Source organism: Hevea brasiliensis, chromosome 5 (assembly GCF_030052815.1).
Source record: "Hevea brasiliensis isolate MT/VB/25A 57/8 chromosome 5, ASM3005281v1, whole genome shotgun sequence".
Lineage (NCBI taxonomy): Eukaryota > Viridiplantae > Streptophyta > Magnoliopsida > Malpighiales > Euphorbiaceae > Hevea > Hevea brasiliensis.
The window spans coordinates 110818695-110832716 of record NC_079497.1 but is presented as its reverse complement, the minus strand read 5'-3'; the positions used below and the strand labels follow the sequence as shown (position 1 = coordinate 110832716).

The 14022-nt window shown below is 38.5% G+C and overlaps 1 long non-coding RNA gene across 1 annotated transcript in view; it reads right to left on the bottom strand.

The window, feature by feature from the left end:
* The window catches only part of LOC131179974 (uncharacterized), a 31940-nt gene extending 30927 nt beyond the window's left edge, over positions 1–1013 (bottom strand). Inside the window, exon 1 of the long non-coding RNA XR_009148980.1 lies at positions 573–1013. This is a non-coding gene — a long non-coding RNA (uncharacterized LOC131179974). The remainder of the gene's footprint in view (positions 1–572) is intronic.
* Positions 1014–14022: the final 13009 nt, after the last annotated feature.

Below are 14022 nucleotides of genomic sequence, written 5' to 3'. Positions count from 1 at the left end.
ATCTCATCAATATCACATGGCCCCTCCTGGGCCCTCCAATTCAGATAATACTCAAAATCTTAAAAATTACGTTTTAGTCCCTATAATTGACATTTTGCAAAAATCCACTCAAACAAGCTCTAAAAATTCTAAGATTTTGTCCCGCGGTCCCTAATAGTATTATAAGACTATTACAAAATGAATTGTAATTTTCTAATCACCCATGAATATTTTATTCAAGAATTTTACTCGATTCCATAAGTTTCCAATATCTAATATATTCTTAATTCAACCCAATTCAATATTCACATATTTAAACCTCCATCCTCAAGCTTCAACTAATTATATAAAATTTAATTATCTTAATTTCAAATAATCTTATATGCCCATATGCTAAAAATCTAACTAAAATCCATCTATATTTCTCAAAAATATTCTACAATCACTAAAAAATTCAACTAACACCATAGAATATCTCCAAATAATTTTACTTTCATCATATATTTTTCTTAGAATTTTTTCTCTAATTTTTCCTGTTTAAGAAACACTGTATTTATGCTCCACAGACAGAGAAATAATAAAAATAGTCTTACCCGAAGTTTATCTGTGTCTCAAAAATTCCAAAAATTTATGAGGAAGCCTTTGGAAGTTGAATCATCTCCATAGCCCACCGGAGCCACCGCCGGAACCACCGCGCACGGTGGCCGGCTGCCGGTCGCCGGCGACATTTGCTGAATCTGATCATACCACCATGCTCCTCTCCTCTTCCTCAGTCCATAGGTGGTCTCGGATCATCGATCCAACGGTCGGATCGTCCTAGATCTGACGAAAAAGCTTAAAAAACCCGAAACTTCTCTCCTCCATATCTCACTCATCCGACCTCCATTTGTTGCAAAATTGGTATCAAAAGAAAGCTCTCGGAACAAGCTTTCCAACGCCACCTGAATCGCCTCGATCAGACGTCGGATGAAGTCGGAATCGCGCCGGAAAGCCGCTGCCCACTGTGCGCGCGTTTTCTCTCTCTTCTCCCTCTCTTGCCGTCGCCGAAGGGTCGCCGGCCGGGTGGGGAGCCGCTTGGGAGGTCGCCGGCCGGTCATCGGAGGAAGAAAGAAGAAGAAGAGAGGGGAGGAGAGGAGAAAAGAGAAAATGGGGAGGGGGGGGTTCCTCCTCCCGTTTTTGAAATATATATATATATATATATATATATATTTGCTTTTTTATTAAAAAGGCTGGCTGTGACAGTGGAAACCCACTGTCACACGCCAAAACCCCATCATTCATTTTTTTTTTTCTGGATGTTACATTCTTCCCCCCCTTAAGAAAAATTTGTCCTCGAATTTTCGAATAAACAAAGAAATAAGGAAAAGAAGATTATTAGAACAAGTGCAATCATTACTCCTCCAATTATGTAGAGATTGGTAAAACATTTATTCTTCAAACTCTTCGTATATTATATATGACATTCTACCGCTCTCTGATTCTACTATAGTGTCCTATTTGTCATCATCTCTATCTAGAGATGCTCTTATCTCTTGGCTATTCATTGACCATTCTTTTGTCATCTCAGGTATTCATTATAACTCCATTACTCTTGACTTGATATCTGATAACTTTAATTAACTTTGGCGCTTACCTCACTTTTATTACTCCCTAACGTGTCTTTTGATGATTTCAGTCCTCATCCCTTTGTTTCAATAATCTCTGTTTTCCCCAATGACATAACTTATGTTCCTTGTTCCATGGTATCTTATGAGTAGCTTTCCTGTAGCACCTAATCTAGGCATGTTGTTCGAGATCTTCATTCTTCTTATGACCTCAGTAGTCAATACCTATAAATCTTCTCACTCCCATGATACTTCAAATTTTTCAATCTCTTTTGTGTCATTACTAAGGTACTTAGACCAACCTTTATCCATCTTATGTAACTAGTCAGGTAGAGTCTCCTCCAAGGGCCAAGTGTATCATTTATCAACATTGGAAAGTAAACTGGGTCTCTCCTTCTAGGTAACAAAAGTGTTTATATTCCCTGACAACTCAATCCATGTGACTTTATCAATTCTCACTCCTTCTCTGGAATGGAAATATCTAGACTTCTTCCTTTAGCTTCTTAGTATGTGGCCTACTTCTGACACATTAGCACTTAGATCGAGGCTCTACTACTCCTTTAACCTATCATCTCATAATAACTTGTTTTAAACATCTCTTAGTGTGTTCCTAGCATACCTATTCCTCCTTATCCTCATCATTATAACTAGCTCTATCGAGCTTTCTTCCTATCCTTTGGATCTTATCCACTTCCTTTTCCTATTTCTGCTATTGTTGATATCTTTTTGACCTACTGCACTTATTCCTTAATCTTAATCCTATTTCACCCTTACACTTTTTTCCTTTAAGGATGTCCATCCCCATCATCAACTTTAACTTTCATCTTATTTCTGAGTCTTATCTTGATTACTAGTTCTATTACTCTAGGAATTCTAACTTTACGATTTACTCCTACCAGCACATTCTTCACTTTATGTAACACTTGTAGTTAACCATAGAAAATTTTTCTTATATCTCTTTTTTCCAACTTAACTATCAGAACATTATCATTCCCTACCCGCCTTAGTAGGAAATTGCTTATCCTGGATGGATATGAGCCCCAGAAACTATAAGTTCCATCTGAACTAACACGGCTGTGGGAAATGTGTGCCATGCCTTAATTCTAAACAAAATACTTCACATGTTCATTCTCCTTAATATAATCAAATATACTGCCCATAGCTTTCCAAACTTCAGTCTCCACTTTTCCCATTAGCAACAATTCTATTCACTGTAACTCATTAGCAATTAGCACTTCCTCTAGCTCATAATTTAAAATAGTCACAAGCCTTAGCAGCTAACTCAATTTGACTCCTGTTATTACTCTGATCGTCCTTTCATACTTAACACTAGGTATGCACTTACTGTCATTCTCATATCAGGAAATTGTGTATGAATTGGTGCCTACCAAACTCTCAAATAACTAGGTCTCCTTGATTCAGTCTCTGTTCCTTATATAACCCTCTAGAACCAAAAGCACAAGCTAAACTTAAAAAGAAAGAAAAATATCCTCTTATATTTAATTACGCCCGATTGTCCATATAACAACGTTTAACCTATGTTTCTTGGTCTTTCTTTCCAAATTTCATCATCTCCTAGCACAATTGTGCTCTACCCATAATCCATCATCTGCATGAACCCTTTACCGTACCATTGTCCTTTCAGATATAATATTTTATAATTTATTAACTTTACTTATACTCGACCTATGATTCATATTTATCATCGTTTATATTGTGCCCTTAACTTTTGTTGATTCCTGAAAGATTTCTCTTACTAATAGATTCTTCCAACACTAATTCCACCCTTATCTATGGTCATTAATTTGATGCTTGAACTTTCTAGTGATTTATAACCACCCAGACTTGTCACTTCTCCTTCTACTGCTATTGTTGTTCTGTCGTTATTGCTTCACTGCAAAGTGATTTTGTTGATCACATTAAAGACGTTTGCCTGACATTCATAACGAACCTCTAACTACCTTCTCACTATCTCAAAAGTCTAACCTAAAGCCTATGTGTCATTATCTATAATTCTTTCCACTCATCATACCTATTCGATCCCTTAGATTAACTTTTATTCAACTTACTACTTACTAACTTCTTTTTCTCTGCCTAATTAGATAGTCCGCAATATCATTGCACACCTTCTACTTTTTGCTCATTATTATTATATTCCTCGCCTAATCTTCTTGATACTGTTAACAAGTTAAAAGAATCTTGCCCCATTACTATCCACTTCACTTTAGAAATAGAGAATAAATAAAGTATGATCCAATCATGTAACTCCAAGCTCTATATTTTAGCCCCTGTCACAATCTCAACTACATCATGCTATGAGTATCACATTCCTAGATTCCATACCTCCATCACTATTCTCACTAACATGGTCCCATTTCGGGTTCTCCATCCTTGTCATTTACCTTGCCAAGAATAACACTTAGCCTACCCTATATCTTAACTTTGTTCCTTTTATTATGCGCCCTTCAGGTTGTCCTTCCATTTATTTCCTTTGTCTTACCCAAAATAGAACTTAACTATTCTATCCCTGGTTCCATTCTTCTTCCTAACATGACAGCTGTACCTGCTAACTATATCTTTCAGAGTCTCTACCACGTTATCACATATCTGTGCTATTCAGATTTGGTCCTTTGACCACTCTAGCTAGTACTTCTACTGGCATTTAGATTATATTGCATCTGGCACCAATTGTCCAAGCCTTCATTCTGCACTTTCTCTATCCATTGGCCTTCTACAATTTATCTTCGCTGATTTATTACTCTTAACACTATTATAATTAGATTATACTATTGTTTTGAATAATATGAAGTTAGAAAGGAACTCAAGAAATTGCAGTCATACCTTTATCGTATGATTTCTATTCTTATCCTTTAGCTTACATAATACCCTTACCACCTCGAGAACTGATTCTGCAGTAATTTATTATTATTATTATTATTATTATTATTATTATTATTATTATTATTATTATTATTATTATTATTATTATTATTATTATTATTATTATTTTCCATGTTTACTCAATTAGCCAAAACTTAAGATTCCGGGCACCCAAACCCGTCATCCAATTCAAAGGATTTATATCCATCGTGATCTGATTATATATGATTCCTATAATGGAACTTGCATCCTCTGTAGGATATCCGAGCCAACTACTCTCTACCACACTCTACAGTTCCATCTGGGACACTATTCCATAAGTCATCATTATCAGTAATAACCTTCGATCCCTTTTGAAAAGATAAGACTATACCCTAACTTGCTGCAACAAAGGTACTACATTTACCACCTTGCCCAAAATCATGTCAAATTAATCTCTCTCTTATCATATCATAGCTCTGTAAATCATCAATTCATAGTCTCGACCTTCTCTAGGTAGTAGAGTTGTACTTTACACCTTACTGACACAGCCAAGGTATACTATTTTCACTAAACTCTAAGCAAAACGTCTGTCGTACTACAAAAATGATCCAAAATTCCATACTGAAGACTAGATGATCTCACTTCATAAGTGTCACGTTTACTTTGCAACTAATCCGAAACCTCTGGTCTGATGGCAGCTCTTGATGTAACTCTAGCTCATGCTAGGGTAACTAAGTCACTGACTCTAGTTATCACCCAACTGTGACCTTTCAATATTCTAACTCTAGACCCCTAACTAGGAGTTCCCAACTCCTCTGCAGATATAGAACTATGTTCTGGCATAACTGTACCAAAACAGAAGCCATCCACAAACACCCTCATTATGGAGCACCACGGGGATGCACGTAGCTCTACACAATAATCTCATGTCGGTACTGTAATCTGCGGCTTACAGAGCAGACATCGAGAACATTGTATAGTTACTACGATACGTCTTGACCAACTAGGTCTCCCAATTCTTATCTCTCTTGAATCTTCTATTATCATAAACTTATTCTGACTGGGTCATCCACTGATGATTGCCAGCAATGGTATCCTCATCCTTATCTAGGGCAACTGTACTTTCAAGACTCACCTTTATGTACTCGTGCCTTGCACGAAATGGGCACACCATTTAAACCCATACATGTATTAAACATAGCATTTCTTGGAGTACGTATTCTCATGATAGACCTCACATGTCTACTAACTCTATTTCACATTTCTATGTACTCCACGAAAATCAAGACACTAATTGAGGCACTTTTATATTTCCTGAGGTATAACGCAGAATCTAGAAACAAAGAATTACAGAAAAGACAATACAGAATCCTATACTCCGCATGTAACATCCTAACAAGACTCCTTTTACACTCCCAAGTATATTCTTTCGCATGAATCTAGAGCCTAAGCTCTGATACCAACTTTGTCACGACCCAACCTATGGGCCGGACCGGCATTAGGACCTGGGCCAGCCTAAAGCCCCCAAGGCCCGTAGTAAGCCTAACTATTCCTCAAATCCATAACCAGGCCCATAATTTAGGCCCAATATGCATATAAAATAATCTAAATCAAACTATTATAATTTCATTTCAGGCCGACTTAGCCCAGAAATTTTCAGAAACTAAAATTAGGGGAGCCCAGCTCAACCCTGTTACCTCATTTACAAACTATTTAAATGCCATACAAATCTTCATTTATTAATCTCAAAAATTTAAATTAACACAATTTCTAACAAGGCCCACACTATTACTAACACATGCGGAGTTCTAGATTTTAAATTTAGAAAAGATAGTAAAACAATTAAATAATCGACGTTAAACCTGCGAGGAAGAAAATAGGTTGCTCTGTAAAATAAGTCCTCCTGTGGCTTGGAAAAAATATTGAATAGGAGTGAGCGTTCGACTCAGAGAATAAAATATCACTTTTAACCATAATCTCTATAACTATCTAAAACTAATGCACCCTGTAGAGTGAAATGCAACACCAGCAATAATTTCACATCATAACATCAAAAAGGTAATTTGGAGCACTCACACACCCAATAATAGCAATCATAATATATGGGAGCTGATCCCCTATACAGCTCTCTTAATTCCAACTGTGCCAGCGAAGAACTCAGCTCGGACTTCCACTTAATAACCAAATCGGGGTCCCAGCGAAGAACTCAAGCCGTGTCTACCCCGAAGGACCGGGTCCCAGCGAAGATCTCAAGCCGTGTCTACCGTCCTATCTATAGTCCACACCACATCACACGCACGCCAATGCATGCACACTGCTCTAAATTCCCACAACAACATCCAAGGCACTTTAACAGTTATGAATGCAACATAAAACGTGCCTAGAGTTTAACTACATAGATATATACATATAAGTGATGCATGGGCATGCTTGAACATATAATAATAGTGAAATTACAATTAAAATTAATATTTTACTCACAGTACACCGATGACTATTGTGGCTGCTGGATGCAGAAAAATAGCTGACCTCGATCACCTAATAATTAAATTATAAATTATTAGTACTAAGTTAGAATAAAACTCTAAAGAGGCAATAGATAGCCTAATTTATGCCGAAAATTCGATAGAGTTTCTCCTATACCTGGAACCTACCCAACCTGCAAAAAGGCTCAAATAACACTTCTAGATTCTCAATTTTCCACAATCACATCTCATCAATATCACATGGCCCCTCCTGGGCCCTCCAATTCAGATAATACTCAAAATCTTAAAAATTACGTTTTAGTCCCTATAATTGACATTTTGCAAAAATCCACTCAAACAAGCTCTAAAAATTCTAAGATTTCGCCCCGTGGTCCCTAATAATATTATAAGACTATTGCAAAATGAATTGTAATTTTCTAATCACCCATGAATATTTTATTCAAGAATTTTACTCGATTCCATAAGTTTCCAACATCTAATATATTCTTAATTCAACCCAATTCAATATTCACATATTTAAACCTCCATCCTCAAGCTTCAACCAATTATATAAAATTTAATTATCTTAATTTCAAATAATCTTATATGCCCATATGCTAAAAATCTAACTAAAATCCACCTATATTTCTCAAAAATATTCTACAATCACTAAAAAATTCAACTAACACCATAGAATATCTCCAAATAATTTTACTTTCATCATATATTTTTCTTAGAATTTTTTTCTCCAATTTTTCCTGTTTAAGAAACACTGTATTTATGCTCCACAGACAGAGAAATAATAAAAATAGTCTTACCCGAAGTTTATCTGTGTCTGAAAAATTCCAAAAATTTATGAGGAAGCCTCTGGAAGTTGAATCATCTCCATAGCCCACCGGAGCCATTGCCGGAACCATCGCGCACGTTGGCCGGCCGCCGGTGACATTTGCCAAATCTGATCATACCACCATGCTCCTCTCCTCTTCCTCAGTCCATAGGTGGTCTCGGATCATCGATTCAACGGTCAGATCGTCCTAGATCTGATTAAAAAACTTGAAAAACCTGAAACTTCTCTCCTCCATATCTCACTCATCCGACCTCCATTTGTTGCAAAATTGGTATTAAAAGAAAGCTCTCAGAACAAGCTTTCCAACGCCACCTAAATCGCCTCGATCGGACGTCGGATGAAACCAGAATCACGCCGGAAAGCCACTGCCCACTGTGCGCGCGTTTTCTCTCTCTTCTCCCTCTCTTGCCGCCGTTTCTGGTGGCTCTTGCCGTCGCCGGAGGTTCACCAGCCGGGTGGGGAGCCGCTTGGGAGGTCGCCGGCCGGTCGCCGGCCGGTCACCGGAGAAAGAAAGAAGAAGAAGAGAGGGGAGGAGATGAGAGAAGAGAAAATGGGGAGGGGGGGGGGTTCCACCTCCCGTTTTTGTAATTTTTTTTTTATTTTTATTAAAAAGGTTGGCTGTGACAGTGGAAACCCACTGTCACACGCCAAAACCCCATCATTCATTTTTTTTTTTCTGGATGTTACACAATTACAGCCCTATACCTATCTAAGAAGTTCAATTTATCTCATTTGAATCTTTTTCTCTAATTTATCCTAGAAATTTCAATTTAAACCCATTAACCCAAAAATCAAGAAAAACAAGAAATTAATCTTCTTAGTTTTTTAGTTTAATTCCAGAAATCAATAATTTTAATATTAAAATTAAGAAATTAAACTTCATAATTTTTAATTTAAATTAAAAAATAAGAAATTTAATACATAAATTTAATTTTTATGCTAAATTAAGGTTACATTGAAATTTCTAAACTAATTCAAGCAAAAAGTTGAAAATAAGCTAAATTAAAATTTTCTAATAAATATAGAAGTTAAATTGAATATTTTATTTATTTATTTTTTAATTGCTGTTGGGACCAGCATTTGCGTTTTTCTGCTTATTTGCGCCATTGCAATTATAAAAAAAAAGTCTGAATTTTCTTTTAAAAATGAAAAAGGAAACTGAATACAACTCAACTCAACTCAACTAAGCCTTTATCTCAAAAATTTGGGGTCGGCTATATGGATTCGCTTTCTCCACTCTGAACGTTTTGGGGTTAAATCCTCAGAAATGTGTAATGCTTCTAGGTCATGTTGTACTACTCTCCTCCAAGTCAATTTAGGTCTACCCCTTTTTTTATTTCTATCCTCTAACCTAATGTGCTCAACTTGTCTAACTGGAGCCTCCGTATGTCTACGCTTCACATGACCAAACCACCTCAATCTCCCTTCTCTCAACTTATCTTCAATTGGCACCACTCCTACCTTTTCTCTGTTACTCTCATTACGGACTTTATCTAGTCTAGTATGGCCACTCATCTACCTTAACATTCTCATCTCTGAAACTCTTATCTTAGATGCATACGACTCTTTCAGTGCCCAACACTCACTACCATATAACATAGCCGGTCATATGGCTGTATGGTAAAATTTTCCTTTCAATTTATTGGGAATCTTACGATCACATAAAACTCCCGTGGCACGTCTCCACTTCAACCATCCGGCTTTAATCCTATGACTAACATCCTCCTCACATCCCCCATCTACTTGAAGGACTGAGCCTAGATATTTAAAGTGCTTACTTTGGGGCAGTATCACTCCATTCAAACTAACTCCTTCCCTATCACTAGTTTGACCTTCACTGAACTTGCAATGCATGTATTCTGTCATCGTTCTACTTAACTTAAAACCCTTTGACTCTAGAGTGCTTCTCCAAAGTTCTAGCTTTCTATTGACTCATTCTCGTGTCACATCTATCAGAATAATATCATCCGCAAACATCATGCACCAAGGAATACTCTCTTGTATATGTTTCGTCAGTTCATCTAAAACTAATGTAAAAAGGTAAGGGCTTATGGCTGATCCTTGGTGTAATCCAATTGAAATCGGAAAATCTCTTATGTCCCCTCCCACTGTACGCACAATAGTAGTTGCTCCTTCATACATATCTTTCAATACTTGCATGTACCTAATAGATACCCTCTTTTATTCTAACACATTCCATAAGACCTCTCTTGGAACACTATCATAAGCCTTTTCCAAATCAATAAAAACCATGTGTAGATCTTTCTTCACATCTCTATATTTCTCCATCAAGCTTCTAATGAGAAAGATCGCTTCCATAGTTGAACGACCGGGCATGAAACCAAATTGATTGAGAGAAATAGAAGTATCATGACATAGTCGATGCTCAAGAACTCTCTCCCACAGCTTTATAGTATGGCTCATGAGTTTAATTCCCCTATAGTTTGAGCAATTCTGCATATCTCCTTTATTTTTAAAAATAGGTACTAAAATACTCTTCCTCCATTCATCAGGCATTTTCTTTGAGTTTAGAATCTTATTAAATAATTTAGTTAACCATGCCACTCCCATATCTCCCAAATACTTCCACACTTCAATTGGTATTTCATCGGGTCCACAGGCTTTACCCACTTTCATTCTCTTAAGTGCTTCCTTTACTTCTAAAGATCTAATCCTTCTAGTATAATTCACATTCTTTTCTACTGTTCTATAATCTATATTCATGCTATTACTATTTTGACTATTATTAAAGAGATCATTAAAATAATTTCTCCATCTTTCTTTAATGTCCTCATCTTTCACCAACACTTTTCCTTCTTTATCCTTAATGCACCTAACTTGATTGAGATCTTGACATTTCCTTTCTCTTCTCCTTGCTAATCTATAAATATCTTTCTCCCCTTCTTTAGTTCCAAGTTTCTCATATAACTTTTCAAAGGCCTGTGCTCTTGCTTGACTAACTGCCTTTTTTGCCTCTTTCTTTGCTATCTTGTACTGTTCATATGCCTCATTATTATCACATTTAGGTAATTTCTTATACCATTCCCTTATTCTCTTTACTGCCTTTTGTACTTCCTCATTCCGCCACCATCTCTCTTTTGAAGGTGGTCCATGTCCTTTAGACTCTCCAAGTACTTTTCTAGCTACTTCTCTAATCTTTGATGCCATCTGTATCCACATATCATTGGCCTCCATATCCAGCTTCCATACTTCGGACTCGAGAAGCTCATTTTTGAACTTCACTTGCTTTACTCCTTTGAACTCCCACCACTTTGTTCGAGCTACACTATTTCTTCTGACCTTACTTGAATTGTTCCTAAACTTGACATCCAAGACCATCAACCGATATTGACTTGTTAAAGCCTCTCCTGGAATGACCTTGCAATCCTTGCATAGAGCTCTATTTGTCTTCCTATTTAAGAGGAAGTCGATTTGGCTTCTATGTTGCCCACTTTTGAAAGTCACTAAATGCGACTCTTTTTTTATAAAGTAGGTATTTGCTAGTATTAGGTCATATGCCATAGCAAAATCCAGGATGCTTTTTCCCTCCTCATTTCGACTGCCAAAGCCAAAACCTCCATGAACATTCTCATAACCTTGTTTATCACTTCCTACATGCCCATTCAAATCTCCACCAATGAAAACATTCTCTTCATTCGGTATGCTTTGCATTAAATCATCCATATCTTCCCAAAACCTTTATTTACTCTCACTGTCTAGTCTTATTTGTGGGGCATAAGCACTAACTATATTTATTGTTTCTCCTTCTAGTATTAGCTTTACTAGTATAATTCTATCTCCTACTCTTTTCACAGCTATTACTGCGTCTTTCAATGTCCTGTTCATGATTATGCCCACTCCGTTCTTGTTTCTCTCCTTTTCGGTAAACCACAGTTTGTACCCTGAATTACCCACTTCCTTACTTTTCTCTCCTACCCATTTAGTCTCCTGAATGCAAGCAATATTCACCCTTCTCCTTTCCAAGGTATCCACAAGCTCCATTAATTTTTCTGTAAGTGATCCAACATTCTAAGTACCAACCCTGATCCTCCCCTATCCTGCTCCTTCCTAATTGGTCTCCTTCTATGATATCTTCTATTGTTTTCTATGTCTATCTTGTGTTATATTCCACTATTTATTCTACTATCTGTCCTATGGACTAACTTCTTTACCCACGCCCGTCCATGATGTGGGAACCCTTGCTCACTTAACACCACACCCGGGCGCCGGCATGGCGCGTCGCTTTCAGTGAATGCCCTACACCCTTGCATATTTCTCACTACACCTGGGCTCCGATGTAGCGCGTCGTTAGTAGAGGACGCCCCAACGTTTATATCATTTGAATCCATATCATAGGGTGTGATGAAATTTTTACGCTAGTTGTCACCTACCGCAACCCTCCTCCTTTATCCGGGCTTGGGACCGGCTAAGCGCAAACTACTTAGGCGGAGTATTCCCCAACCCGATCTACAATTACAATTTCAGTATTTACTCCCTCCTGTCTCTTTTGTTTGCCCTCACTTTCAGCCTCAACACTCGAGGGGAGCTTTTCGAGCCAGGTGAAGTCTTCCTCGAGGTAGCGCTTGATCAGCTCGGCTAGGAGATCACTATAGGCGTTCACGTAAGTACCAGCTTCATTCACCAGAGCATCATCCTCCTTTGCTTTTATCTCTTCAGAGAACGTAGCCAGGTTAGAAGCTCTACAGGCCCGGGCCTCCTCAAGTTCCTTCTCCAGCTGATCTATCCTCTCTTCGTGAGACCTCACTTGTCCCTTTAGTTTGATGATCCATTCATTCGCAGCAGAGAGTTGGCACTTCATAGTCGCCGCATCTTGGACCGCCTTGGTAATCTCCCTCATTAAGAGATGTGCCTTTTCTTTGAGCATCTGTTGGTTCACAACCGCCTATAAACCCAAGCTCATCGTTTGAGTGAGGAGATCCTCCATGCTTTTCAGACCCATCCGAGTTCGATCTTCAGGGAAGCAGATTGAAGCGCCTAAGACTTTGGCTAAGTCGATGTTCCCTCGTATCGAGTGGTTCCTTTTTAGTGATTGAAGCAGGACTTGAGTACCTCGGGAGAGTAATCGCTGCTTGCCCTGAGGATCCAATCTCTGTAGCTGAAGAGACCGGAGGTTGGGAAGGAGGTTCGGTGGGTTGAGGGGAAGGCTCCGTAGCAAGGACCTGCACTTTCGAAGTCGGCTGCACATCAGTTCATTCTGGCGAGATCAGCACTTCCACCTAAACCCGTGTCTGAGCCTCAGCAGTGGTAGCAGCTTCTTTCATTTCAAATACCTTCCTGGCGAGCTCCTTCTTTCTCTTTTGAGTCTCTTTTTCAGCATCGCCTCTCGCCATCTCTGCACGGAAAAGCAAGTTAGTGAGATCGCTAGGGCTAAAAAACAAAGAATTGAGTTTACCCATCCCGGGGCTAAAATCAGAGAGTTGTAGCTGGATGTTCTCATGGGCAATCACATTCATCATCCACCACTTCAGTTCGGCCACGATCACATCCAAGCATGAATACTTACAAGAGATCGCTTGGCTTTTAAGCTCCTTTACTATGACGCTCTCGATGTCATTCAGGGTTATCTTCTTCATGGGCCTTTTTGCCAAATAATTCCAACTTCGTGGGATCCCCTTGAAGCCACAGGGATCTTTACTTTAGAGAACAAAGAATCGGTCTTTCCAATTTTTTAGCGAGGAAGAGAGATCGATGAAGAGTCCACAGTCCAGCTTTGCTTAGAAGAACCAAAATTTGTCATCTTTTCGCCAAGCAAGTCTATATAGCTCGACAAAGACCTTCGCTTGGGCTCGAGTCCTTTAGCTCAGCATAATCCTCTGAAGGCCACCGGAGTTCGCTAAGAGTTCGGATGCACTTGGGCGATGCAAACTCAGTGGTACCTCAGGGCATCCTTATAAATTTGCTTTAAAGGAAATCACGGCCTGGCCTTCAATTGTTCTTCGTACACTATAATTAGATCCACCTCATCGAAGAAGTGATCGGCTTTAAGATTCCTGTGACACCGAATGAGCTCGAAGGAGTCAGTTGGAAGATTGAACTCTGAGCTTATGAGTTCAAGTTAGGACATCCCAAGGATTGAAGGGAGCTCATTCACGAATAGAGGCTCCCTCCTCACGACTAAAGCCTGCTGTTGGCTCGACCCGGCGGCCTAATTAATGGTCGGAATGGTAGCTCTAACAGTTTTAGATTGCCCACTTAGTCTAGCCTCATCACCATCATCGGAGGACTAAGAAATGTGAATGGAAGG